This window comes from Mus musculus, chromosome 9, assembly GCF_000001635.26.
Source record: "Mus musculus strain C57BL/6J chromosome 9, GRCm38.p6 C57BL/6J".
NCBI classification, from domain to species: domain Eukaryota; kingdom Metazoa; phylum Chordata; class Mammalia; order Rodentia; family Muridae; genus Mus; species Mus musculus.
In genome coordinates, this window is record NC_000075.6 from 103,655,217 (window position 1) to 103,682,643 (window position 27,427).

The 27,427-nt window shown below is 44.7% G+C and overlaps 1 protein-coding gene across 9 annotated transcripts in view, besides 1 other annotated feature; it reads right to left on the bottom strand.

Annotated features, from left to right (window-relative positions):
* The window catches only part of Tmem108 (transmembrane protein 108), a 278,965-nt gene that overhangs the window by 172,281 nt on the left and 79,257 nt on the right, over positions 1 to 27,427 (bottom strand). The gene's annotated exons all lie outside the window — the stretch shown is intronic.
* Positions 23,893 to 24,441: an enhancer, noted in NCBI's record as "VISTA enhancer mm303". NCBI's record gives its function as "enhancer in: heart[3/6]" and the evidence as "EXISTENCE:transgenic organism evidence [ECO:0001131][PMID:17130149]".

Below are 27,427 nucleotides of genomic sequence, written 5' to 3' on the forward strand. Positions count from 1 at the left end.
TTTGAGACAGGGTCTCTCATTGGCCCAGATTTTGAAGATTAGACTAGACTGGCCAGTGAGTCCCAGGGACCTTCTTGTCTGTCTCCCCAGGGCAGAGAATACAAGCTCATACCACTATGCCCAGCTTCATCCCATGGGCCCTGGGAACTGAATTCAGACCCTCTGGTTTGCCAGGCGAACACTTTATCGGCTAAGACGTCTTCCCAGCCCTGTGAAGTATCTTTAGAGTAAACGACTATAAAATGCCCTCAGCTACTTGGAGTCATTTAATATTTAGTGCTTCAAAGTCCAGGCTGGTCTGATCTCCCTTTGGTACTTAGCCCTTCAGGAAGATCTCAAAGAATGTATTTAGGGTTCCAAACATAACTAACCTAAAGCCAACCCCCAGTTTATCCCTCTTTGCATTCTCTGGTGTTGCTCTTCCCCCCATTTTAGAGCAGCTCAGAAGCACACCGTGCACATAGACAGGATTCCTCATCAGGTGGCTATGGGTCTGCCCAGATGCTCAAATGAGAACATAAAAAATCCACCACCAAACAAAGCCAGGTGGGGTCTCGTTAGTTTATCTTTAATAAACATACCTCCTACCATTGGCAGGAGTGATATTTTTTTCTGCTTTGCTGTTATATGTGTTCAAGAATCTTCCATGTGATCTCCAGTCTTCCTTTACAGAGCTATGTGCCTCCCTTTTCCAATATGGTGCTATGGCTGGCTACTATAACACTCTCCCATGCGCTTTTGTGCATGGCATTGATGTTATTTTCAGTAAAAAAATAATAATAATAATGTTAGGTTGTGAATCTTCGAATTTCACAAGACAACTGACTTTGATCAATCTCTTGAATGAGATCCAAGAATCAAACAGTCCCCTAGCTCAACAGGGGTGTCACTGGCACAACTGCACTAGCAACGCCAACCACACAGCCCAGTACCTGGAAGTCATTAGCAGCTGGGCACTATTGTGTTAAATGCCTGCAGTACACTTTGTGGGCAGCAAACTAGCAAGGTAAGGTTGCTGCTTTACCCCAGACTCGCAGCCCACGCTCTGTGTTCCTTCTACAGTGTCCACTCCTCCCACTGGCTGTTTAAGTACCAGACAGATTTTTTTTTCATTCATTTTCACCAGTCTGGGTCCACTGGGCTCTTTATGTCCTTTCTCGAAGACTCCGTGTGTTCATTCATTTGCTCAAGGTACCAGGCTTTCCACTAGGGCCCAGGAGGCAGACTGGGCTGAGGACGGCTCAAACACTGCTGTGTGTTCTCTTATGAGAGCATTCTTTGTTGCAGGCCTTTGGTGGAGTCAGGAGCGAAGTCTGGCTCCTACCATCGCGTGACTTGACACTTGCTTTTATCTGCTGAGATTAATAGAATGGTTTTTGCTGTTTGGGAGACAAGGTCTGTGTAAAAGCAGGCTCACAGAGAGGGCTGTTGCTGGTTGCTGTGTAAGTTAATGTAGTCCTGAATATTCTTAAGAAAAGGGAAAAAGATAAGGTGGTGATAAACATCTCTGACTGAAGTTACAAGATGAAACCCAGAGCAGAGGGACCAGAAAACAGGTGAGATTCTAGCCTAAAATACTGAAATGCTGCCCACCAGGAACTTGAGCCTGAGACAAGGAGATGTTACAAACCCATTTGAGGTATGGGGCCAACTGGGGCCTCTGCTAACATCTAAGCTCTGAGAAACCCTTGTGGCCCATGTTCATTTGGAAGCAGAGGGGCGAGAAAGATGAGACTAAAGGGGGAAGAAATCCATTTACTGGCCAAGTTCTCAAAGGTTCCTCCATCCGGGTGAAGAAGCCTGGCAACCCTTCTGTGCCCCCTCAGCCCGTGAGCCTTCAGGCTGCAGCTATGTTTGGTATAAATCTGGTTTTCTCAGGGGTTGAGAGGGGGCACTGCAAGCCCGAGTGACTCTAGGGCAGAGGCCTGGGAGGGCAGCGGGGACATCTCCTCCTTACTCCTTTCCTGTCAACCATGACAGCCACTGTAATTACCTGTCGCCCTTATCCCGTCCTCAGTTCATCTCTCGAGGCTACATGGGCACTGCAGCTATGAGTGATCCATGCTGGGCTGGGAACCCCTATACCATCCTGGGGGACGACCCACTGTTGTCTCCCACACTATCCTGACATGAGGCTACTGTATCTGTTAACGTCCTCAAGGGAGTGGCCTAGAAAATGAGGAAAGCCAGGCAAGAGGCCAACAGCCCATCTTAGAGAAAGGCTTTTCCCTGACCTTGGCTTTCTGAAGTTCAGTCCCTCATGAATATTCATGTCCAGCTCTTTTCCTTTGGCAGGATCTGGAGGCTCAAGACTATGGCAGGTAGTAAAGAAAGCCATCAGGCATCTGTCCCGAAAAGCAGGAAATAGACATGAATTCATGTTCTTTAGTTACAGGCTTCAAACAAAATCCGTAAGTGGTAGGAGAAAGCCCCAATTCCAGATGTTGCCATCACGTCCCCTTTACCTTCTAGAAACCACATGCTCAACAAACTGATTCACAGGCTTCCAGAAATAGCATGCAGCTGGGAGCTCTGAGCTGCGCCACTCCGCAGATCATTTAACTGCATACAAATGATAGCTATTATTCAGCTGGGATACCCCAGGGAAATAATTCCCATTCCCCACTGTGCTCACAGCCCGATGAGTCAGTTGAGGTCAGCATGGAGCAGCGTGCTAATGAAGCCAAGGGCTCAGAAAAGATGTTCTGGTCGACCTGGAGATGCTGCCTGGGGAGCCCTGATTCCCCCCATGTGACATCTGGTAATCTTAGAGCATCTGTCCTGCAAGTGGGTGCTGGACATAAGGGAGTTGAGCAAAGAGCACTCACTGAAGGCTCTAGAAGATGGAATGCACTGCTGGAGAGAGAGTTCAGGGTGAGACAGGACCCCATTTTAGAGATCAAGGCTCCTCCTAGCACGTTCCTAAATCGATGTCTAACATCTGCTCTTCTCTCTCACTGTTGTTAATTAGCAGCCATTAAAAATGAAATAATTACGCAAGTTAGTAACTACTTCTCATAGCATCAATTAGGTTCTAAGGGAGTGGTGACAGAATAGACGTGTGGTATTACTGTACCCACCTTACAACACCTCTTCCAGTCCTGGACTCAATGCCTGCCTCAGGACACCCAAAAAGGAGATCTGCCCTTCGTATACTGAACAAAGGCACCTAGTATTCAGAAGTCCCCAAGTGCAACTTATTTACTGCAGCATTCTTTAGAAATCCACTCAGATTAGAATTCACTAGAACTCCCTCCCAAACCCTCCCCCTCCCCCCCCACATGCCTTTCAGCTGTACATGAACAGCAGATGAACAAATAATCAAGTGGTCTCCTCTGAGGATTCCCAGCCTTCTCTACATCATCCCCAAGTTCACTGCAAGTTCCAAGTGTGCCAGATGACCTTCTGTTATGCTCCTTTTAAATAGTGAGCGAGCGACAGGTAAAGGCATGCATTTGCTAGGGCTGTCACATGTTTTAAGGAGAGTTGTTGAGTAGGTGATAGAAGATAGATAGGTATTGGTAGATACACTGTGTCAGAGATAGAAGACTGGATTCCAATGTTCTATTATAGGTGGGAATTCCTCCTTTCCATTTTGGGCATTTTCTTGAGCAAGTGAAAGATCTGTGCTTCTTGTTTTCTTTGAGCATATCACTACAAAGAACCACATATAAATAGAACCCCAGTTCCATCTGCTTTTTAATCTAAAACAATTACTAATAGCTATCATGTGTGGGGCACTTGTCCCTTGCCCATCATTCAACATAAATCAACTGAACCCTGGGCATCCCAGGCCTTATTCTCTGGATGACAGACACAGCAGAGAGCACCCAAGAAAGGTCATGAGATGGATTTCCTAATGGAAGGAAAGGGACAGTGGTTTTACGGGTGTCTGGGTGGCTAACAAATGGAATACTAAAGAGGGCTTTGTAGAGATGATCTGATGGTTTGAAGAAGGTGGCCATGTGCAATGAAGATCAGCAGGCAGACATTCTAGGACACGGAGAGGGCCTGCACACAAGTGCCACTGGGGAACCATGAATTGGGGAAGGAAGGATGCTTGAGTCAAAAGGGAAGGCTGGTATAAGATGCTGTGCAGGACAGAGGATAAACACACTGAAGTTAGAAGCCATTCAACGTGCTTGTGGACCCACTGCAGGATTTTCAGTTAAAAAGAGACACGACGGGTTTCCCACTTCAAAAAGATCATAGAAAATAGCTTTTGGAGGCAGGTGGAGGAGGGGAGGAACAGTTGGTGTGAGGGTCATTACTAGGTGCCAGTTTAACCCTGACATCATATGGGGTGCTCAGTTTGCAGCCATCTCTAAAGGACACCAGGGCGGGGTGTGTGGCAGTCAGAATAGTATGTGAATGTGGCACTGGGCTGACCTGGGTAAGGACACAGCCAGGTTAGCAGTGACAGCAAGGTGCAGTCTGCTGATTAGCTCCCTGTGGTTCTTCACCCCCATCCCCCTTTCCCCTAAGATCTTATGTAGCCCAGGCTAGCCCCAAATTCACTATGTAGCTAAAGATGACTTTGAATCTTTGATTTTCCACTTCTACCTCCTGAGTCTGGTATTCCAGGAATAAGCAGGCATACCTTGTGATGCTGGGGATAAACCTGGGGTTTCTGTGCCAGCAAACTCTCTACAAACTGAGCCATATCCCAGCTCTCTGCCAGCTCTTCTGCAAAAGGAAAGCCTTGAAGACGGCAGCCTTTGGTGGCCCATGGTAGCCTGTTAAGCTATGTTGCAATTCAAGGACCTGGCCCAAGTGAAGGGCTCAATTCATTCTCACCTATGTCTGGAGGAACAGCATAAACACTCAGGATGATGTCTAAGACTTAGGAAGGATGCTTGGAATCTCAGTATGGCTGAAATGAAGCCGAGGCAGACTCTCCTGGAGCAGCTAAGAAAAAAGGCTTGGGGGAACATCCGTGATAGTCATGTGCTGTCAGACCCTCTTGCTACCAGCACCACTTTCTAGAGTCACCTTCTCTTTCTTTCATTCTGAACAGCTGAGGCAAACCCAGTAAGATACTAGCCTAACAGGGCCTCACACAGACAAGGATTTGATGAGTAGCCCATCTGAGGTGTAGGTGCCCTGATGGAAAACCACCTACCCTGGAAGATGCCTTTGCCAAACACCAGCCAGAAAGCAACTAGATCTCCCCAGACATCCCGCAGCAGAGGGAAGACAGTAATTAGTCATGTTGGAGCACAAACACATAAATGCAGTGAAGAGGAACTGAGAAAAAAAATGCCCAGGTGGGTTGATGCTTAAAAATATTAAAATTCCAAGACAATGGGGCAGTGGGGATTTACCTAACTTAATTAGTAAAAGTCAAACTGAAATCTAGTTTACGAATGGAAAGCTATGGGATTTGTCAGCGAGCAACTTGTTGTCATCACTGTTCAGGAAAGCACAAGTGACCTGCTTATCTCATCCACTTCCTTACCCAGGGGACATCTGAGGATGCTACCAGCAACAGGAAGTATCTTAAGTGAGGGTCAGGACAGACCATGGATACAATGTTTCCTCTTTCTCGCTGGGGAGACTAGGAGGGCTTTCCTTAGACTGGTGAACACAGTTGGACGCTAAGCTGCTGACCATGGATATAATGTTTCCTCTTTCTCATTGGGGAGACTGGAGGGCTTTCCTTAGACTGATGAACATAGTTGAACGCTAAGCTGCCATGAGACACTTTTTTTGTTGTTTGTTTGTTTGTTTGTTTTTACCAGCCTTAATGAGCAGCTGGATGGACCCTGCCAGGTCGGTAATGTAGAAAATGCCCCAAAGGCTTGCATTATAGGCCAACCTGACAGGGCATTTTCTCATTTGAGGTTCTCTCTCAGATGGCTCTAGTTTTTGTTAAGGTGATAGCAAACTAAGCAACATAGAGACTGGTCCTGGCTGTAGCAAGCAAGCTTTGCTCTCAAAAGATAAGTTACTCTTTTCAGTCTAAAGAGACTAAAGATGCCCATGCCAGTCTTCAGTACTGGTTCCCACCAGCATTCTAATACTTATAATGGACTAACCACTCTTCTAGAACATCCTTCTCAACTCACACACCTTATGAGTATCATACAATCCTCTCCCTAATGACTCAAATCACCAGAGCCTGTGACCAATGAGCAGGATGCTACTACGATCTCTGGAGAATAAGTTAAAGCAGTTCTGCCTCATGCAGCATCCAAAAGGATCTGTCAACCCAAACTTCTAAGCAAACAAATAACCAAAAAACCAAGAAAACAAACAAACAAACAAAACCAAAAACCACTCTTACCCTGAGTGTTGTTTTTTGCATGGAGTTCAAGCAAGGGTTTGTGGTCATGTGCTAAAAGAAACCCAGTTTTCTCTAAGTGAGAAAAGCTTATTAAAAAGAGTCAGAGCTCAAAGCTTAAGCAAGAATTAAACATATGATTTTGTTGTTGAAGCTATATGTTAGTAGTGCATGTGTGATAAACTACATATACTGATAACTACAGATAAGCAAAGTGAGTGTGTGTGTGTGTGTGTGTGTGTATACACATGGAAATTTGTCTTTGGATATAATCAACAACTCTTCCTAACACTGACATGATGTACCTAGAAACTGTATCCTGACCAACAGTTCATCAATTAACTAATTTCAGAAAACAGGAGTAGGTGGGAACTGCAGTTCCTCTCTTGGTCTGTAAATCTCATAAATATTTGATAAGAAAGATAAGATAAAGTTAAGATTGGTTTGAGATCAGCAGCACTTGGAAAAGTGCAGTCCCAAACCAGAACATGCAGTACAGAGCAGGCATCACTAAGATAACCCACCCACAGGTACTCAAGTGGCATGAGCAACAGTGACTCACATTCTAGGCAGAGCAGGAGAGGGGAGTGCTACAGTAACTACTGAGGCTCTTGACTTCAATGTGGCATGCTTTTAATGCTGTGTTCCCCAGGCAACATTAGTTAGCCAGAGGGCCCGTGTACCAGGCTGCTTAAGGCTGGGCTTTGCTTCTGCAATAGCACAGCTGCACAAAAAGAAGGGGTAAGTGGTAAGTCACACAGAGTCTCATAAGAGCTTTTAACTGAAAATGATGAATGTTGCGCCTATGTTTCAGGTCCTTGTATGCAGCTGTATCTAACACCAAAAGGGGCAAGTCAGGCCAAGTCTACCACAGGGATTTTGCAGGATATGTGACCACAGATTGTGCTGTTTACTGGAAAAACCCATTTCTTGCTGTGGTGTGGCTTAGCCTTGGGAAAAACCTTTGATCTCTCTGTCTGGAATACAGACACGACCTTAGTACACACCTTTACTTCCCAGACAAGGAAGGTAAAGTTAGTCTGTAGAAGGAAGCGCCCATGTTTGAGAGTGATGTCTAATTGAGTGTCAGACAAAGTGATGAATCAGAGAAAGATTTGACAGAATAGGATATGCCCAACTCTCACAAGAAGAGAGAGGAAAAAGAGGCTACTTAAGAGAGGCAGTACAGAGAGAGGGAGGGAGGGAGGAGATGGGGCAGTTTTACAGGGAGAGTTTTACAGAGACAGGTTGAAGACAGAACAAGCTAGACACAGGTGAAGACAGAATGAGAAGGAGCCAGAACAGATTGCCAGTTAGTTTGAGGTCAGAGCAAAAAGTGAGATGCTGAGAGAAGCCAGATTGAGTCAGTCACCTTGGAGAGGAGTTTGAACCAGGTTGCTAGAGTTCAGAAAAAAAACTAGGAAAGGGGTGGGGGGAGGACCTTAATTCAGCAGCAAGTCTCAGAGGCCGAGAAAGAGTCTAGGCCTAGATAAGATTGTATGGAGGCTAGAAGCTTCCAGGCTTAGGCCTAGATTATCAGACAGAGGCAGTAAGCCTCTAAGGTAACAATTATAACAGGTGAATACAAGATACTTTAACACAGGTAGAAGGCATTGACTGGACACTGTGGGGTGACATCTCTAACTGCCGTTGCGAATGACAGTGTCACGTGAGAATGGTGGGAAACTTCCCACATTCATCTCTCCTCTGCTTTCAACTCCATCCTTCGTTTGGATTCAGCATCCCATTTTATAAATGATTTAACCTTGCTTGAATGATGTCAATAACATGCCAAAAGACTTTACAGTGGCACAGTCTTTTACTTAAGAGACTGTTGGGGGTACAAATTTAGTTTTTTGAGACACAGTCATATGTGGTCCAGGTTGGTCTCTGTTCACTATGCAATCCAGGTTTTAGCTTTGAACTATCGATTCTCCCGCTCCCATGCCCTGAGCACAGGAATCACAGGTGTGTGGCACTGTGCTGGCTGAGGTACAAATATTTATACCCATAATTTGAGTTACATTAGAAGATTCAGTGTATTCATATTATTCATTACCTGGCATTACACATCTCTATGTACCTATTAATGCACATGCACGCACGCACACACACACACACACACACACACACACACACACAGTACATGTCCTACAAACTCTGTGCTTCCTAAATATTTATTCTCAGACAGTTCTTTGAATTCAATAGTATCGCGGCCACAGAGGAAAGCCATTAAAGGCTTTGTTGACTTTTAAAATGCCTACAGAATTGCACTACTGTCTAAACACTATGGCTAGGTTCAGAGGCCACCAAAAAAATGAAGTGTAGGGACAATCCAGATCTGCTGCATTTGATAGTGTTCTCCAGGGGCCACCTGCCTCTCAGGGAACAAGGTTTCACAGGCACACCGCAAGCGTGGCTTTATATGCACATCTCTCCCTTTCACATCCCATCAAATCACAGAGCACACCACTGGCCGCCTACCACAGTCTCCACAGGCTCCCTTTGACTTTGACACTGAAGATTTACTCTTTGCGAACGATCCACTGGAAGGCATTTTGCTAGACAATGTCAGAATTCCTGCTGGAAACACCACAGTGACCACAGAGCTTCCACACAAGGGGAAACGGGATAGCTCAAAAGCAAAGCCCTTGATCGGCAGAGACGTTGGATGAGAGCGGAGGGGATGACAGGCAAGAGTTCCCTCACAGCTCCTCTGATGAGTCTGAAATCTAGCCGGAGATGGAGCTCACCTGCAGAGGGCTGATGGCTTAGCTCTCTCTTGTTATATACGTGAGGCTGTAACTAACAGCACTCATCTCACAGAGCTGCTCTGGTGGATTAAATGGAATGATGCATTAAAACCACTTAGAATACGTGCTAGGCACTCCGGCAACTGTTACAGTAATTTCTTTTCTCTGCGTTTTGCCAAATGCCTCTCCTCGAGCCAACCGAGCTGAGATATTAAGAGATAATTAAATTTCAGGCTGAAGGGGGTGGCTTTGGAATGCACCTGCTCCCGAGAAATTCAAGGGCTTTGCTTGGAATCATCAACAATGGCTGGCTGAGGCTTCTCTGGCTCTACTCGATAGGAACCATGGAAAAGCCAGGGCAAGCTCCCTGTGCCTCTGAGGCTGTGAGTTCCAGAAGTTCTAAGGCTGGGCTTCTCTTATATTTTTTTTGGTTGTGAGTCTAGCCTTTAATGGCTGAGCCATCTCTCCAGCCCAAGTTCTGAGGCTGGGCTTCTCAATGCAGGGCCTCGTAGGTCTAGACTCTGGGAAGCAGAGGTTTATGGATCCAAGCTTGCCAAACCAGACGCTCATTGTCCGTGGCTTGACATGCCTCCATGTAACAGTAAGACCCACAGCTGTGGAGAGAGGGTGCAAGGACTCTTGGTGGCTCTGTCTCGAACTCTTCAGGAGACCAGAGCTCACAGCTTTTGGAGCTTTTGGAGCGTACCTCCTGTCTTTGGCTGTTCACCGGCTCTTGTCTTCACTTGCTAGTTTCTGCTTCTGGGCTGATTCTCACCAGCTTCACACCTGCCTTTAGCTTCTTGTGGATTCTATCCTCAGTTCTATCCCATGTTCTTGAGCTGATCTTCAGCTATCTTTCCTCCTAGTGTTGTAGCTCTGAACTTTGGATGCTGGAGTCCCTAACTCTTGGATGCCTCTGGATATTACAGCTCTGAGCCTTAAGTCCCACTTCCTCTAGCTCTCACTGATTCTTTGGAATTCAGAGTCACTGCTTGGTGTTACAACTCTGGGCCTCAGGACCCTCGGCTCCTGGCGTCTCTCTGGGACTCTTCAGCCATCCCCTTACTTCTACTGCAGGTTGGAAGCCCTGGGGTTTTGCCTGCATTTCATGTTATCAGCACAGTCCATTCTACCCATGATAAAGACAAAGGTATACAAAAGGCCATATGGGAGAAGTCTTTATTAGGACCTAATACTGCAGCACTGGACATCCAGGGGTTGCAGATAAAAGAGAAACCTCCCACGCTAAGTAGTTAAAGTGTGGGGAACAGTCAGGTTATACAACCCAAACAGGGTATTACAGGTACGCCATGTAACTGTGGGACTATAATTTGCACCAATCACAGCACAGCTTCCAGTTGCACTAAGACCATTCACAACTCTCACATAAAGACCAGACAACAAGCTTTGAATAAGAACCAATCACAAGCTGTGTATAGATAGATACAGCCCCGTTTTGGTCAGTTATGAGCTATCTGCTGGGTCACTGCAAGGAGTGCTCTTTTTCTTGCCCTAATTTGATGATGGCTGCTACAAGACTCAGAGCAGCCAAGGCTGGGCCTCGAGGGCAGTAGTGGGCAAGGCCCTCAGGGGTCTCCTGGGCCTTGCTAGAGTGGCATGGCACTGCTGCCGCAGGAGGGAGAAGTTGGGACTGGAATAAGGCCTCGTAAAGCAGAAGCCATTGCAAGCCACCGAAGGGAATGAGTTTCTGCAGCAGAGGTAGTTTTCTTAAGATATCTATGAAGTGTTTAGCGCAGCCGGGTTACCATGACAACAGTCTAGTGGTCACCCAAAGAGGGACTCTTTAGTGTGCAGTTTCCTGCTTAAGGCAGTCGGGTGCATGAGAAGGTCTAGGAGCTGTCAGAGTCATGCCAGGCTTCCAGAAGCCTGATCTAAAAGTAGGCATGAAAAGGTGGTTACAATAAAGACTTGTCATTAATATTGCTGGGTCTGTCTGTGTGTATTCATGCATGTCCATGTCCAAGTACATGATGCATGTGCGCATGTGTGGAGGTCCATGTATAAGCCAAAGCACAACCCTGACTGTCATTCTTCAAGGGCTATCCATGACTTACTACTTATGAATGAGAGACCCAGTTTCTCTCTGACTAGAACTCATTGAATTGGATAAGGTGGCTGACCAATGTAACCGTAAGGAGCCACCGGTGTTCACCAACTTGTGCTGGGATTACAAATGCAAGCCATGAGAGACCCACCCACCACCACATAGAGGAGGTGAGCGAAAGACACCTAGAGGCCACTCACCACGGCAGGATCCGCTATGATGTGGCGAGTACATGGTGGAGAGATGGGAGAGAAAGGGAAGGTGAACGGTTTGAACATCATGAAGAGAGGTAGCACTGAAGACATGGGATAGGGAGGAAGAGCCTGATGAGGGTAGCCTACGCAGTCGCCTGAGGCCATACTGAAATTCCAGTCGGTGCTGCCAGTGAGGGACATACCTGGGTCTGTGGCTAGCAACAGGGGACTCTTTCAATGTTTGTGGCCTATATTAGCACCAGAGACCATATGGACATCCCTGGTTGGACCATGTTGATATCCAAGGGCTGCACTCAGCTGGCCCAGCGCCTCATTGGTGGGAGAGCAGGCCCTGCACCTCACCTGGACAGCACGGTAGTGATGACACTGGTGGCAGGGACACGGGACAAGCTGTCCCTGAGGTGTGAGAGTTGGGGAGCTAGTTACACCCCCTTGCCAGCTGGGAGGACACCCTGGTGGTGTGGGTGCAGGAGAGCGGGCAGGCTGACCAACTTGGCTACCATCTGGGCCCAGATCCAGGGCTTTGAATTGGCCCACTCCAACATCTACCCCATCTATGGATAGCTAGTGGGGCATGAAGGGGAGGGTCACACCCAACCAAAGTCACATGATTTCCATGACATTTCTTCTGAAGTAGCTACCTAGTTAAGGCACAGTGTACAACTAACACCACTGAATTGTGGCCCAAGTACAAAAGGAAACAGAACTAAAGCGCTGAATCCAAGCTCCCTGCAGCCTAGCCCAACAACAGGATATTTAAGAGGAGTCCCAATGAGGACCCAGTATTGACAGAGTAGTAGAAGCCAGAGGCCTCAGACCAGACCAATGACTCATTGCAAAGAACATTTACAGGAAACAATGGACAGACAAAAGGGTATGCTGTATGACACACTGCAACTTCCATGGTAAAAGTGTGTTTTGTTTTGGCCTGGTTGTTTATTTTTTTATTTTCTTTTGGGAGGGTTGCAAGGGTGGAAGGCAGATACAAGGGATAGGGAGATGAGAAGAATTGGGTGCATGATGTGAAGTTTATAAAGCATCAATAAAAAGTTAAAAAAAAAACAATACCACACCACCACAACAAATACAAGTGCATATCCACCACTTTTTAAAAAACATGGGTTTTGACAGTTCAAACTCAGGTCCTCACGTTTGGAAGGCCAGCAGTTTATTGGCTAAGCTATCGCCACAGCCCAAAAGTCAACTTTCCTGGCAAAATTATGCTATGCATATGAGTGTTTTGTCTAAATGTACATGCTTTAATAACCACAAAAGACAGTGCCAGATCCACTGATGCTTGGGTTACAGACAGTGGGGAGGTATTATGTGCTGAGAATTGAACCCAGGTCCTCTGGAAGGACAGCCAGTGTGCTCTTAACCACTGAGCCCTCTCTCCACCCCATTAACCTTCCTAGTGGTATTTATCAGTGCTTAGCTCCCAGACAAGTATTCTCAGAAGTACAAAGGCCATTCTATCTTGTTTTAGAATCCTATAATCTGTGAGAGAGCCAAGATAAAGCGAGTCTAGCCCTCCTGATTGCTAGTCTCATGTAATTTTCTGGTCATGCAGAACATCATGACTGGAGCAGTTTTTGACATCGTAATCTACTTGATTTCACTCAAATCGAGGTTAATTCCCTTGGGTTCAATTTTCACTTCTTCTGAAGTAGCTACCTAGTTAAGGCATAGTGTACAACCAACACCACCGAATTGTGGCCCAAGTACAAAAGGAAACAGAACTAAAGTGTTGAATCCAAGCTCCCTGCAGCCTAGAGGTAGGACTCAAGGCTGAGATTAAATCTCTTCTGCTCTCCAGCTTAATGGCACTGTTAGTTGTTTTTTAATTAAGTCACCCTAAATTGCTACACTGAATGAATTTTAAGAGTCTGTGAAAATGCTGTGTCCCAATGTACTATAACGAGAGAGAGAGAGAGAGAGAGAGAGAGAGAGAGAGAGAGAGAGAGAGAGAGAGAGAATTGGTTCTTGTCTAACAGGATTAGGTAAGGGTATTTCTAAAAACAGCTTTAAAGTGTTTTTCCAGCTACTAAAGTCTAGACGTTCCCGAAGGTTTACCATGTCTTCCAGGTTCTGGGAGTTAAATTCTTATTCTTCCTAAGCAAACCTGTGAATGTCCTTATTTGTCAAAGAGACTCCACGACCCTGGTAAAGCAAGGGAGTCATAAAAGGACCAGGAAACAAAGTTTTCACCCAGTTGGCAGCCACTTTTAAAGCAATGGTAAAGATGGATTTCCTCGTTTTATTCCCTTTAACTTTCCAGAATCGTCTCACTACTCATGGGAAGGCAGGCGCATGCGTCATCCCCACATCTCAGCCTTAAGGAAGGCTCACCATAGATAACCCTTGACTGAAAGAGATGAACTACAGTCAATATGTCACCACTACATTGAGAAACAAAAACTGATACCACCTCTTCCTGGGGAGACAGACTGGCTGAAGCAGTAATGTGAATTCCCAGCACACCAACTGTTAGCACAAAAATATGCCACCGCTGTTCCTTAGCAACCAATGTGGTTCTTCAAAGGCTTTGTGGCTGAAGAGCTGGAGACCTTCTCCTGCCTCGTGTATCTAACGGGAAGCCGAGATCCTGGTGGGACTGAGTGTTCTGCTCTCATCAAGCCATGGCCATAAGAAGGCAGTCACTGTTCTGATCTCAAAGCAACCAAGTAGAGGCATTAGCCATCACGTGGTGTGCACAGGCCAAGCGGAGACGAGGAGAGACCGACTCTGGTCTGGTCTGCCTTGTGTGGCCTTCAGTTCTCCCTGTCCTTTTCTCGTGTCCTTTTCCTACTCTGCCTCTGAAAGGGACTAATGCAATAGGAGGGAATCAGGATATGGAGATGCTGTGGAATGGTTAATCACTGAAACCTCGATTAGGTAAAGTGACAGGTAAAGTGTCATTTATTTGACAACCTGCCATTAAAAAATTTAGTACGTGTAAAAAATGGTTCTATTGATTTCCAAGCACAGAGGGGAAAATACATACATGTATATATCTAGATCTATCAATGCTTCATTACATTAAATAATAAGTTGTGTGTGTGTGTGTGTGTGTGTGTATACACGTATGATGTATGTGTACATGCAGATACATGTACATGTACAGGCCAGAGGTCAACTTCGGGTTTCTTTTATAGCTTTCCACCTTATGTTTTCAGACAGGGTCTCTCACTGAATCTGAAGTTTGACATTTTGGTTACTCTGGTGGTTAACAAGCCTCCTTCGTTCACTGCTGGGGCTTCAGGCTTGTGCCTCCACACACGGTGTTTTACATGGGTTCTGGGGATTCAAACTCAGCTTGCCATACTTGCCTGGCTAGCATTTTACCCACTGACACCCCCCCTCTACCCAGCCCCTCGTTCATAAACTTTTAAGTTTAGTTTTATTACTATCATTTATTTCCAGAATTAAATTCCCAGTTGAATGTCAGTGACTCCTTCTCCCCCAAGTTTCTATTAGACTTCTTCTAGTTTAAAGAATTTCTTGTTCCCTGTGGCACATAATAACTACAAAGCTGATTTGTGCTTCACAGCACACATAGATGTAGGACAGTTTGAGTTCGATGGTGGTTTTCCCACTGTAAATCCTCTGAGACATGGTATGGAAAGTCAGTACCTGCTTCAGATCAATACTGCTCATGTGTTCAATCTTTTGTATGCTTGTTGGTTCGTTGGTTTATTCAAAAAGTAGTTTGTGAGCACCTTGCTGTCCTGAATTAGGTGATGAGCTAGAGATACAGCAAGACAAATGTGTATGTGTGCGCACACATACACAAACACACACATACACACACACAAAGGCACACTCACACACATACATAATTCATACAGGCACACACAGGCACATGTGTACAGAGACACACACATGCACACACGCACCCGCGCACAACAATAAACAATTTTGTAGTAATAAAAATGAACATCAAAAGCTGGACTCCTTAAGTTCTTGGACTTGAAAGTACTTTAAGGACCTATAATCTGGCTCGTCTCACGTTTTAGGTAACAGGGGTTATAGAAAGGAACTGTGGTCTTAGGCTATGACTCCCAAAGCAAAAATAAAGAAGCAGAACTTCAAACTATTGAGTTGCTCACAGGAAAAGGGATGATGACAAACTGTATCCTGCAGAAGTGTAGAAAGCCACCAGCTACCCCAGAGGAGGGCAACATGTGAAGTACATGGGGATCCATGACTCAGCAACATTCGAAGTGCATCAGGAATCATGACTCAGGGACATGTGAAGTGCATCAGGAACCATGACTCAGCGACATTTGAAGTGCATCAGGAATCATGACTCAGCGACATGTGAAGTACATGAGGAACCATGACTCAGCAACATTCGAAGTGCATCAGGAATCATGACTCAGCGACATTTGAAGTGCATCAGGAATCATGACTCAGCGACATTTGAAGTGCATCAGGAATCATGACTCAGCGACATGTGAAGTACATGAGGAACCATGACTCAGCAACATTCGAAGTGCATCAGGAATCACACAACTCAACAGCAAAAAGGACAACAATAAAGAATCTTCAAGATCCAAGGATGCTGGCTCAGACCTGTAATCTCAGCTCTCAGAAATTGAACGCAGGAGGACGAGAAGTTCAATCCAGCCAGGGCTTCCATAGCATTCAAGTCCAGACTGGATTCTATCTTTCTCCAAAACAATTCCAAGGGCAGGGGGCACAGAACTTTAATTGCCCTTTTGTCAGGTCTGGAGAAGGTGCCTGACATTACTAATTGTTAGAGAAATGCTAATAACATCCACAGTGAGGCACCTCCTACTCTAGGTGGGCTATTAGCAAAATAGGTGAGTGCCAGTTAGGGTATAGGGAATAGGGAAGGCTTGTATGCTGTTGGTGGGAAAGCAAATTGATAGAGCTATTATGGGAGATAGTATTGGACATCTCAAAAAGCTAAAAAGAGAATTAGAATATGATCCAGCAGCATCCCATTACTCGGTATTTATTCACCCAAAGGAAATCAATCAGGATGTCAAAGAGACACCTACACTCAACAAAGAGTTCACTGCAGCCCTCTTCACAATAACCAAGATACAGAAACAGCCTGTGTCCATCAATAAATGCATCAATAGATAAGTGGATCAGAGACAATGTGGCATATACTCAGGGCATTATCCAGTCTTTACAATATAGGGGATTAACATGGGAGAATCTGGGGATGTAACATCAACCAAAATAAGGCAAGCACAGAAAGATAACTACTGTTTTACTATTTGATGACTATTATATACTCTGTGAACTTTAAAGAAGTTGGACTCAGAAACAGTATAGATGAGTGGCTGCCATGGGGAAAATGAAGAACTTAGACAAAAAAGTTCCACTAGAGGTTGAATACATTCTGGGGATCAAATGTTCAGTATGGTAACTACTGTTAATGTATTAGATATTTTACTCACTGCAGTGATAAAATACCTAACCAAAACAGTTAAAGGTAAAGAGTAATGCTGGCTCACAGTTCTGAGGGACACAGTCCATCTTGGCAGAGAAAGATAGTGTGGAAGCCTGAGGTCATTAGTTACATTGTGGCTACAGTCAGAAAGAAGAGAGACTGAGGCTGATGCTCAACCCCCTTTCAGTCTAGAATCACCCACATTTAGGATAGTCTTCCCTCTTCAGATTTAAACTTCTCTGGAAATGCCTTCACAGACACACCCCGAGGTGTGTCTCCTAGGTAATTCCACACTCAATTCAAGTTACCAGTTAAGGTTACTTATCACAACTAGTAACAAGGATATATCATAGATTTAAAATTTACTATGCTAAACCTGAAGTTCTTTAAATATATTTACATACAAGCAAATAAAAAATGGTAAGATGATGAGGTAACAGACGTGTAAATTGACTTGATTAATGTTGTGTCCATGTATCAAGCCATCATTAAATACATTCAACTTTTACTCCCTGGTTACAGTTTAGGCAAAGATATGGGAATAAACAAATATAAACAGTTTCTTGGAAGACCTGGAAGGTTCTGAGTTTTGAATAAAGCTCTAAATCCAAACTCCTGGTAGACATTCTTCTCTGTAGCAACACCTAGAGGGTAGAATATGATCTGGGCATGTTCTTCCCTTACAAACATATGCGATATATGTCCCCAACACACGTGAAAGCTGAGATTCCCTCTCAATGATTTCCATCAGGAAGGTCACTTCAGAAAACCAATGCTAAAATCATGCAAGGAGCCTGTTTTTATATTTTGAATGCACTGAAGACCTTTATAGGAAAGCTCCAACTTTCTCCAAGGTTAGCATCATCAAATTAAAATATGATATCATCTAAACAGTGTCTTCATGGAAGGTAACTTCTTTAAAAAAAAAAAAAAAAAACAACAAAACTTAATGTGCCTAGGTTGGGGGGGGGAACCAACCCAGTACAACCAGACTCTTTGGCTCCTAAGTCATCTTGTGTATTTCTCTACTGTCTCATGACAAATACCTATTACACGCTCTAATTATTGCTTACAATGTTTCCCAAGAAGACCAATGATAGCCACAAACTCTGCAGGCAGCATGTATCCACAGTACAAGTTAATCATTGCCTAAAAGGTTGCTCTTCTAATCTGGGAGAACATTTGACAGAATCACAAGCATGCCACAGCCCTGCCTCTTCTAACCTTAACTTTCAAAGCCCTTGAATGGACTTCTTAAGACAGCGTGGGCAAATGCTAGGTTTGATTTTATCGGTAATGAAATCACACATATGAACTACGGCCCACATTTTTCTATGACACAGTCCCTGAAAACTGCTAAAGAGCATTTAGAAAAATGGTACCCATGTGCCTACAGACCACCAACCACGAGCCTAGCTCACTCCCAGAGTAAGACATAGCTTAGACATACCTTTAAAAACAAGTAAAAATATATAATGCCATATGCAATCTTTATTTAATAAGTAGATTTTGATAACAGCCCAATTTCCTCTCTCATTTTCTGTCCATTTGTTCATCATTAAATAAGAATAATAATTCCTTAGAAGCAGTCAGTATGAAAAGTACTCTTCTTTGTAGAATTTATATAATAACTGGGTATCACCCATACCTCAGAGGGCATGCCTGCTAAACTATGGTCTTGTGGATCTACAATAAAAATGCTAGGGAAACAGAAAAACTGAAAACTACAGGGAAGAATACACACACACACACACACACACACACACACACACACACACACACACACATATATATATATATATGTATATATATATATATATATATATAAAGTCTTTTGCTTGTGTGTGTAGTGTCTATTTGTGTACAGTGTACATCTGTTGTATGTGTAAGCATGTTTGCACGTGGGGCTGCATGTCTATGTGCATGCCTATTCGTATGTGTCTGTACACCTGCATGTATGAGTGCGTGGAGACTGAAGTTAACATCAGGTGCTTTCTTGAATCCCCACCTATGCAGTGAGGCTCTGAACCCAGAACTCACAGGTTCAGCTGCTTACTATGGGGTTCTCTGCCTCTGCCTCTTGCCCGCCCCACTTTTATGTGAATTTTGGTCCTCATGTCTGTGTGGCAAGTGCTTGCTTTACTCCCTGATCTATCTCCCTAGTGACCCACTCTCCCACTTTCATGATAAGCCACTATGTGTCTGTGACTAGCCTAGTACTCTCTCTGGACTCCAGGCTGGCCTCCCACTTGCATCAATCCTCCTGCCTCAGCTTCCTAAGTGTTGGAAATCGAGCTGTGCACCAGTGGATCCCTCCAGAGGGAATGGTGAAGACCTGCTAACTGGAAGAGCTGCCTGGTTGTGAAGTATAGCCATAAGTCATCTCTCTTCAATTGCTAAGACCCGACATAGCTACTGTATGGTTAGGGAGACCCTGAGTAAACTACACACTTGACTGGAATTTCCCCAGGTTTTGCACTAGTGTTCCATTTTCTGTTTCTGGATCCAGTTCAAGACATGGGCAGCATTTGGTCATTAGGTCTCTGTGTCTCCTTCAGTCCTAACAGCTTCTCAGGCCTCTTTCATGACCTTGGTACTTTTGAAAGCTCGTCAGGCCTTTTGCTTTGTGACTATGAAACGTTGCAAGGATACCCTAGAGGTGAGGGACCATTTTCATCCCGTCCTATCAGGGTATACTTTCTACCTGTATCACTTTGGTCACATGGTTACGGTCATGTCTCCAAGCACTAACTTAAAATGTGCTGCCAAGTCAAAACCCTGCAACGCTGTGGTAATTAAGCTTTACTTACTGACTTGGGACATATCAGATCATTTCCAGCATATGTTATGAACATTATAATAATAATAATAACTACTTTATGAAAGACACTTGAGTCTCCAGAAATACATCATTTCTTAAAGCTTTACCCTATTTTCATCCAAGGGACTTTTCTGTTCCCCTCACCCACCCACTCACCCCCATCTTGTTCTCTGCCTATCACTTCCATACTTAAGAAATGTGATTCTGGGGCTGGAGAGATGGCTCAATGGTTAAGAACACCGGCTGCTATTCCAGGACCCAGGTTCGATTCCCAGTACCCACACAGTGTCTCACAACTGTCTAGAATTCCAGTTCCAGTGCGGGGGCCGGGAGGGGGGGTGTCTGACACATTTTTCAGGCATGCACATGGTGCATAAACACATATACAGATAAAACACTTGTGCACATAAAAATAAATAAATCGTTTTAGAAAGAAGGGCAATTCTTCAAGAAACTTGGGTTTCTCCTCTGCTCTCCCACTTACAGTGTTATGGTCTCGTGGGTATTTATTTTATTCTTGTGTCATAATCCACTTTACGAACTTTGTTGCTAAATTTGCAGCCATGTCGACAGCTGGGGCTCTTTCAGAGGAGCTCCTCTGCCTTTCTGACGTTCATGTCCATCTTCTCTCTCCCTCCCTCCCCTGCCCTTCTTCTCCCTCTGAGCCATTTCTTACTTCCTGGTCCTACATAGCACTCTAGACTCAGCTTGTATTTTCCATTCTCTGCTGTAAACCTGGCCGTGACTACAGGAACTCTATTTGATTTGTTGAAAATGTTATTTAAAACTCAAGGCTCGGGTACTATACTTGCTCATTGTTCTCAGCAGTCACAACTCGAAAATACACGTGTACGTTATTTATAAAATCATACATCTTACTTTTATCAGCATATGCACTGAAGCATGAAGCACTCGGCAGCCACTCAACCATAAGCCAATACCACAAGAATCAGTTTTAAGCCCTCAACCTGTGGGTCACGACTTCTTCGGGAGGTGCGACGACCTTTTCACAGGGGTCGCCTATCAGATGTCCTGCATATCAAATATTGACATCATGGTTCCTAAGTAGCAAAATTATAGTTATGAAGCAGCAACGAAATAATTTTATGCTTGGGAGTCATCACAGCCCGAGGAACCGTATTAAGGGTTGCGACATTAGCCAGGTGGAGAACCACTGCCTTAAGCAGTCAGACCAGAGAAGTATTTCAATAGAGAAATCTCTTAATCTAAGATTTCTCAATGTCTTCACTTGTTCTCAAACAGGTGAAGCTCGGAGCCGACGAGAGAAAAGATTGAAACAGTCACTAACTGGGTTTGCTTAAATAAAATGTTCTCAGCAGTGGCTACTTGGTCATGCAGACTTCATCTTAAAGATGTGCAAGTGGAGGCTCTGAAGGGTTTGGGGAAGTTGCCAGCCCCAGAGCTTTCTTCTCACATACAGATGCTTATCAGTTAGAGCATCAGAGAAACAGCAGGAGGCACTGAGGGCTGGGGAGGTGCAGTGAGGCAGGGCATGCAGTTTAGGGCCCAGGAAGAGCACAGGGTCTAGTGTGGGGTTTAGCCTACTCTCTCTTCCTCTGCCACATCAGCAGATTTAGGGTCTGCCCAGGGCCTTGGGGAATTACACAGCAAACACTGCTTCTGCCACCTCGGGCCACTGGCCTTTCAACTCTCTGTTCCTCTGTTTTCTCACCTGTAAACAGGATTACAACATCTTCCATGTCACAAAGCGATAACAATTGGAAAGGAATGAAGAGATTAATGGAAACTCTTCTGGCTCCTAAGTGGTTTTGCTTTTGAGCTGTTATGAGGATAAAATTCAATGATGCTATTAAAGATGAACTCTACAAACACACTCCCTTCTTTTTCTTCCAGACATCTCCAGATGGATGCACGGGAGAGCTGAGAGTGTGGGGAGCGTGGATTGAATACATCAACCTATAAGATATGGAAGAAGACACACTCACAAAGTCCTTATTTCAAAGATTCAGACTGAAGTGGCATCTATTTCTGACACGCAACAAACCTAAGTGGAATAAGCTCCAGCACCAATTAACGTCCCCAATCTTCAGTCTTAACATTTTCATGTGCAAAATACAGCTTCTCTCCATAATGAAGGGTTCCCGACTTCTTATTGTAAATCCTGCTTTTTCAAGAGAGCCATTGCACACTCTCTTGGAGGCAGTGAAAACACTCTACCTGTATCAAAGGCTTTGTCTTCTCCAAGTTCTGTAGACCACAGAAAGCAGTTCAGGCACCAAGGAAACGTGTCACTAAGGCATTTTTACACGTTTCTTTGTTTCCTAGTGGCTTGGCATTTGGGTCATCCTTAGCAATTAGTTAATTTTAAATCACTGGGAGGGAACAAAGAAATAAATACCGGCATCTCCACAGCTGACATGCTGGCTGGGTAATCTCTACTCTTGAGATAAGAATAACCAGAAGTTTGGAAGCATGTATATATAAATATACCATGTGCATATATGTGCATACACATGGGAACATGTGTGTATGAAGGCAGAGGATGATGTCCAGGAAGCTTCCTCAACTGTTCCCACTGATTTGTTAAGAGGAGCTGGTCAGCAAGGCCCAGGAGTCCTGTCTCCACCAACCACTGCTTGCATCACAGGCGCATACCACCTGTTTATAGGTGTGCAGGAGATCTGAACTCAGGCCCACACGCTTCCGCATCAAGCACTTTACCCACTGAGCCACTGTCCTACGCCCGCCCAGAAACTGTAGCAGTTTTAAAACATCACTGATAAATGCCCTAGCTTTCATTTGAGAACCAATTTAAAATTAAGACTATGATAGAGCTGGCTGAGGCTCTCTTCTTCAGGTGTTACTCAGCATCTAGGGCAGGAAAGGCAGGGACCTTGGTGGCAGCCACAGAAGCACATTGTCTGCATCAAGGAGGAGCACTGGGGTGAGACTAGTTGTCATGGAAGGCATATATGTTCTCTGAAATGACAGAAAATACTGAAATAATACCCAAGGCAGTGTACTATAGATTTTGCCACTAATTATACCAGGGTTTGAACTGGGGCCAACATGCAATCGCTTGGAGACCATGGAGCTTTCCCAAGTCTCTCTGCAAATCAGACTTTCTTTACCTGCCCAATAGACTAATGTAATCAAACAGGTAGAATGTCCTGGATGGCTCCAAGATGCTCACCCATGTGACGTCTTGTACTCTGCCTTATCAATGCCATGCAGGAGGCGGTGCTGACAGAAATGGACTTGGTTCCTCTGCGAATGCAGAGGTGGATCTCAGGTCACCGCTGTGATTTATAACTACAGCCATGAAAAACTTTGGGCCTTGTTCTGCAACTTCACAACCCCAATCTTACCCTTTCAGCCAGGATATGATTCACATCTGCCTGATATCTTCCTTTCTGAGCCCTTCCTTTGATCTGCTATTTAACAGCAATGAATCAGAGCCCCCCCTTCCCCCCCCCCCCACACACACACAGTGGGGAACCATGGGCCAGCCAGCATCACAACATAACAGACTGGAGATGTTGCTGGACAGTGGACAGGGGACAAATCCCCAAATAAAACACTAGATGGAACAGATTTGATTTTCCCCCCTCCAAACTCCTTGGTTATTTCTCTTTCTTCTGCCAAGGGATGCCCAGCTCATATGCAGCAGCTCTCTCCCAGCTAGAGAGATCCTCACTGGCACCAGGAGGAAGAGAAGTTAGTGCCCAGGTTGACAGACTCTACGCTTGAGGACATGGCTGCTGCCACCCTGGTCAGGAAACTGTCCTCTCTCTTCCAGTAGTGCCCACTGCCAATTTTCACAAATGACTGAGCAGTCAGCCACAGGCTCACACTGAAGGGAAGGTCCTCCCCTGGGCCCATAGGCCAAGATGTGGTGTCGGAGGGGAAGTGATCCTGCTAAAAACAGCAGGGAGGAAGGATAAGCCCAGGGAACACATTTTTTAATTAAACCAAGGAGTTTCCCCACTCCCCTCTTCATTCACCCTGCGCTGTGCCTCTTTCTGATTTTCCTATCTCTTTTTCTCCTGTGGTACCAGCCACTCTCGGACACCGAGGGTCACATCTGTCACATCGCTGCTAAGGCAAAAATAGACCAGTAAAGAGGTCCTGCCTCTTACTGCCAAGAGCAACCACACTCGGCAGCAATGATTTTGAAACAGCAGTGAAGGTGGTACTCCATCTCAAACCCTTGCCCTAGACTTCAACTGAAAGATAACCATTCATCGATGGCATCCACTTGTTGCTGAAACCCATCCTCTGCACCCTGAACTGGTGATCTCTCTTCTAATTCAGAAATTAGAAGCCATGGTCCTAAAAGCCACTGAGTTCTCAGCAGGCATCTCCAGTAGGGGCAATTCTGCTTCTTGTAAAATTAGCCTGCTGTTTGTCCCGAGGACAGGTCAGAACCTCTGTTAGCAACCAGTTGTATTCTCTCTGTCTGCAAACAGGAACAAACACCCCACCCTGTGCTCATCCTCCAGCCACTCTCAGACACAGCAGGGTCTCCAGGACTATACCCTTCAATTCTCTGTGCTTTCCCGTGTAAGTATCCTTTGGAGGATTCAGATTTTCTCTTCACTGCCTTTGCTTTGGCTTGGTCAGCTCCCCAGCTTCACCCTCCCCCCACCTCCCCACCCTCCAGTAACTACTCCCTCACATTTTCCATGAGGTCACACATTCCACCCCTAAATAATGCAGCTAATCTTGTAAGCCCTCCCACTTGAAAGATGCCCTGATTCTCTGCTCCTTTCATTTAGTATTTAAGGTTCTTTACAACCCACTAGAGTTAGCTTATCTCTCTAGTTCTATCTGGTACCAACTCATGCCCAAGCTCCAGCCCGCCAGGAATGATGATGAGTGCTGTGAACGCTTGTACAGCCTCCCATTCTCTCTCTCTCTCTCTCTCTCTCTCTCTCTCTCTCTCTCTCTCTCACACACACACACACACACACACAAACACACAAGCACACATGCACATGCGTGTACACACACACTCACCCGTGCATGCATGCATGCACCTGCACTACTGCTCCTCTGCATTCCCTGCTGTGAAGCCCTTCCCTGTGCTCTCAATGTTTCATCCTGACCTCTAGTTTCATACTTAAGTTACATTGTAACTGTATGTATTACAGGAACATATTTTATCACTGTATCACTCACTGATAAATACCATAAGGTTTACTGTAGAAAAAAATTACTTAAGGAAATATAAAATAGATACTTTACAAAAGAAAGAAAGAAAGAAAGAAAGAAAGAAAGAAAGAAAGAAAGAAAGAAAGAAAGAAAGAAAGGAAGGAAGAAAGGAAGGAAGGAAGGAAGGAAGGAAGGAAGGAAGGAAGGAGAACAAAAAAGAAAAAAATGATTTCAGATGAAATAACAGAGAAGACAGTATACAGATAGGTAGAAGCAAGCAGACATTATTTAAAGATGTGTAATTTGTGGAGGAAAAATAAAAGCCCTAGAGAGATGTAAGTCTTTGCATTGTGGAGCAGGAAAGTAACATGGCCACTAAACAGAGATATTTTAAGGTGTGTTTTGGAGGAACTCAATTTCACATATCTGAGGCATCACCAACTCAACTGCCCCAGAACATCCCTGGTTAGGTTTTTCTGCAGAGTTTCCCCACGGATTCTAAGCAGATAAAACCATTAGTATGGTATGTGAGGCTTTATGCCAGACCCTGGTGCCAGGACAGGCCTGTCTCTGACACAGTTTAAGACTCAGCAGAAACATTCCACCCAGGATGGTCCCAAGCAATATACTACTCCTGGTGACCCAAACGACAGGGACCCAGATGGTCTTGTTGCTATGTAGGAACACACTTCTGTTAGCAAGCTCCAAATAATCTAAGCTCTGTCAAAGCCTGGGATGTCTGCCTTTCTTTCCTTGGCTTCATGGCACACTGGAGCTATTCCCATATTCTGGAACCAGGTTATTCGAGAAACAGTCTGAGTTAAAATAGTAAGGGCAGCTTCTCAGGGGTAGCCATAAAGCAGGCAGACTACCAAGTAGCTGGAAAAATTAGAAAAAATAGGAGAAAAAATATTTACCAGCTCAAAAGGCAGCAAGTGCCATGTCATTGCTGGGAATTGAACTCTGGAAGAATAGGTAGTGAGTGCTCTTCTAGCCCCTCACTTAAAAATTTTAATGGCAGTATAGAAAGGTGGAACTATTACTTGGAGGTAATATGCCACCTAACATGTCCAGGGACCTAGATTCAATGCCCCAAACTGAGAAATAAAAGGAATAACTTAAGCTGAGCATGGTGACACAAGCCTGCAGCTTCAGCAGTTAAGAGGTCGAAATAGGAGGATTAGGAGTTCAAGGCCAGGTCTGGCTACGTGGTGAGTTTGAAGTCAAACTGGGCTATGTAAAAGTGTGTCTCAAAATAATGGCGATAGAATATACTAAAATATAGTAATTTTAATAAATGCAAGTGGAGCAAATACCAAATTAACTAAGTTTGAATGAACAAAAAGTGTAGCAGGTACACCTAACTCACGGGAAGTGTCTAATTATGAACCCATAGGTACCCACCAAGACTCCTTCCAAATACACAAGTCAGAAAGTGGCAACATAAAGGAGAAACACACTATATCTCTCACCACCACAGTCCCTTTAAGAGCCAGTATAGGGATGGTATTTTCCATTTGAAACCACCCTCTGATTTTCTGCGGACATCAGATGAATGTCTTACAGTTCGAGTCAATCCCGACACTGCCTGGAGCGATTCTATAGGTCGAAGGACCCAGTATCAACCAACTATTTCCATTATAAATGCCAACCACAATCCTCAGGTTTCCCCAGCACCGGCTACAAACTAAGGGTTCCCACAATGCTCTCCTCTGATCTGATACTTTCCCAGAAATGCCCGCAGAGCTCAGGAAGGCTCATTACCTAACATTTACTAGTTCACTACAAAGGCTACAATCAGAAAAGCCTTAAATGGAAGAGCTATATCGGGTAGGAAAAGGGAGTGTGCTTGTGTAGATTAGATTTCCCATGCCCACTGCGCATAAACCTACTATCACAATTCATTCACTAGGATGGAAGCTCCCAGAATCCCATCCTTAGGGATTATTTTAATGCAGGCAAGACATAGGCTTACACATTTATTACTTCAGTCTCCAATCTCTCCCCCTTTTCCAGGGTATAGGAGGCAGGGTTGAAAGTTTCCAGCTCCCCCCCCCCCCCAGTCTTTCTGGTAAATAGCCCTCATCTTGAAACTATCCAGAAACCCACCAAACACAACCATTTGATAAAAATACGCTCTTATCACAAAAGAGATTCCAAGGAACTCCAGGGCTGTCTGGCAGACACGCTAGCCATCTGCATCACTCAGGAAACAGGCAGGTCTTGGGAGATTTGTGTCAGTGGCCAGGGGCAAAGGCCAGCAGAAGAAAAGAAGTTGTTCCTGACACCCCCTAACCCAGAAAATTTAAAGCATTCTAAGAACTCTGTGTCAGGAGCAGGAGGCAGCAACCAGATATTTATTTATCATACCACACATAGATAATCTATCAGCAGAGGGAGAAATTCCAGTACAAATCTCCTGCATACCAGCCTCTCAGGTAAGAAACCAGTAAAGAAGGCAGACTTAAATGGCTTAAATAATGTTACGCTGTATTTTATTTGCCTTTTTAAGATCTTTATTTATTTTGTGTGTGTGCACACATACATGCCTGTACAAGCTAGAAAGGGATATTGGATGTCTTGGAGCCAGAGTTACAGGCATTTGTGAGCCACTGATATGGATACAGGGCTCTAAATTCTGGCTCTCTGATAGTACAGTAAGCACTCTTAAGCCCTGAGCTGTCTCTCCAACCCAATACTGTACTTTTAAATACATAAGACATGTA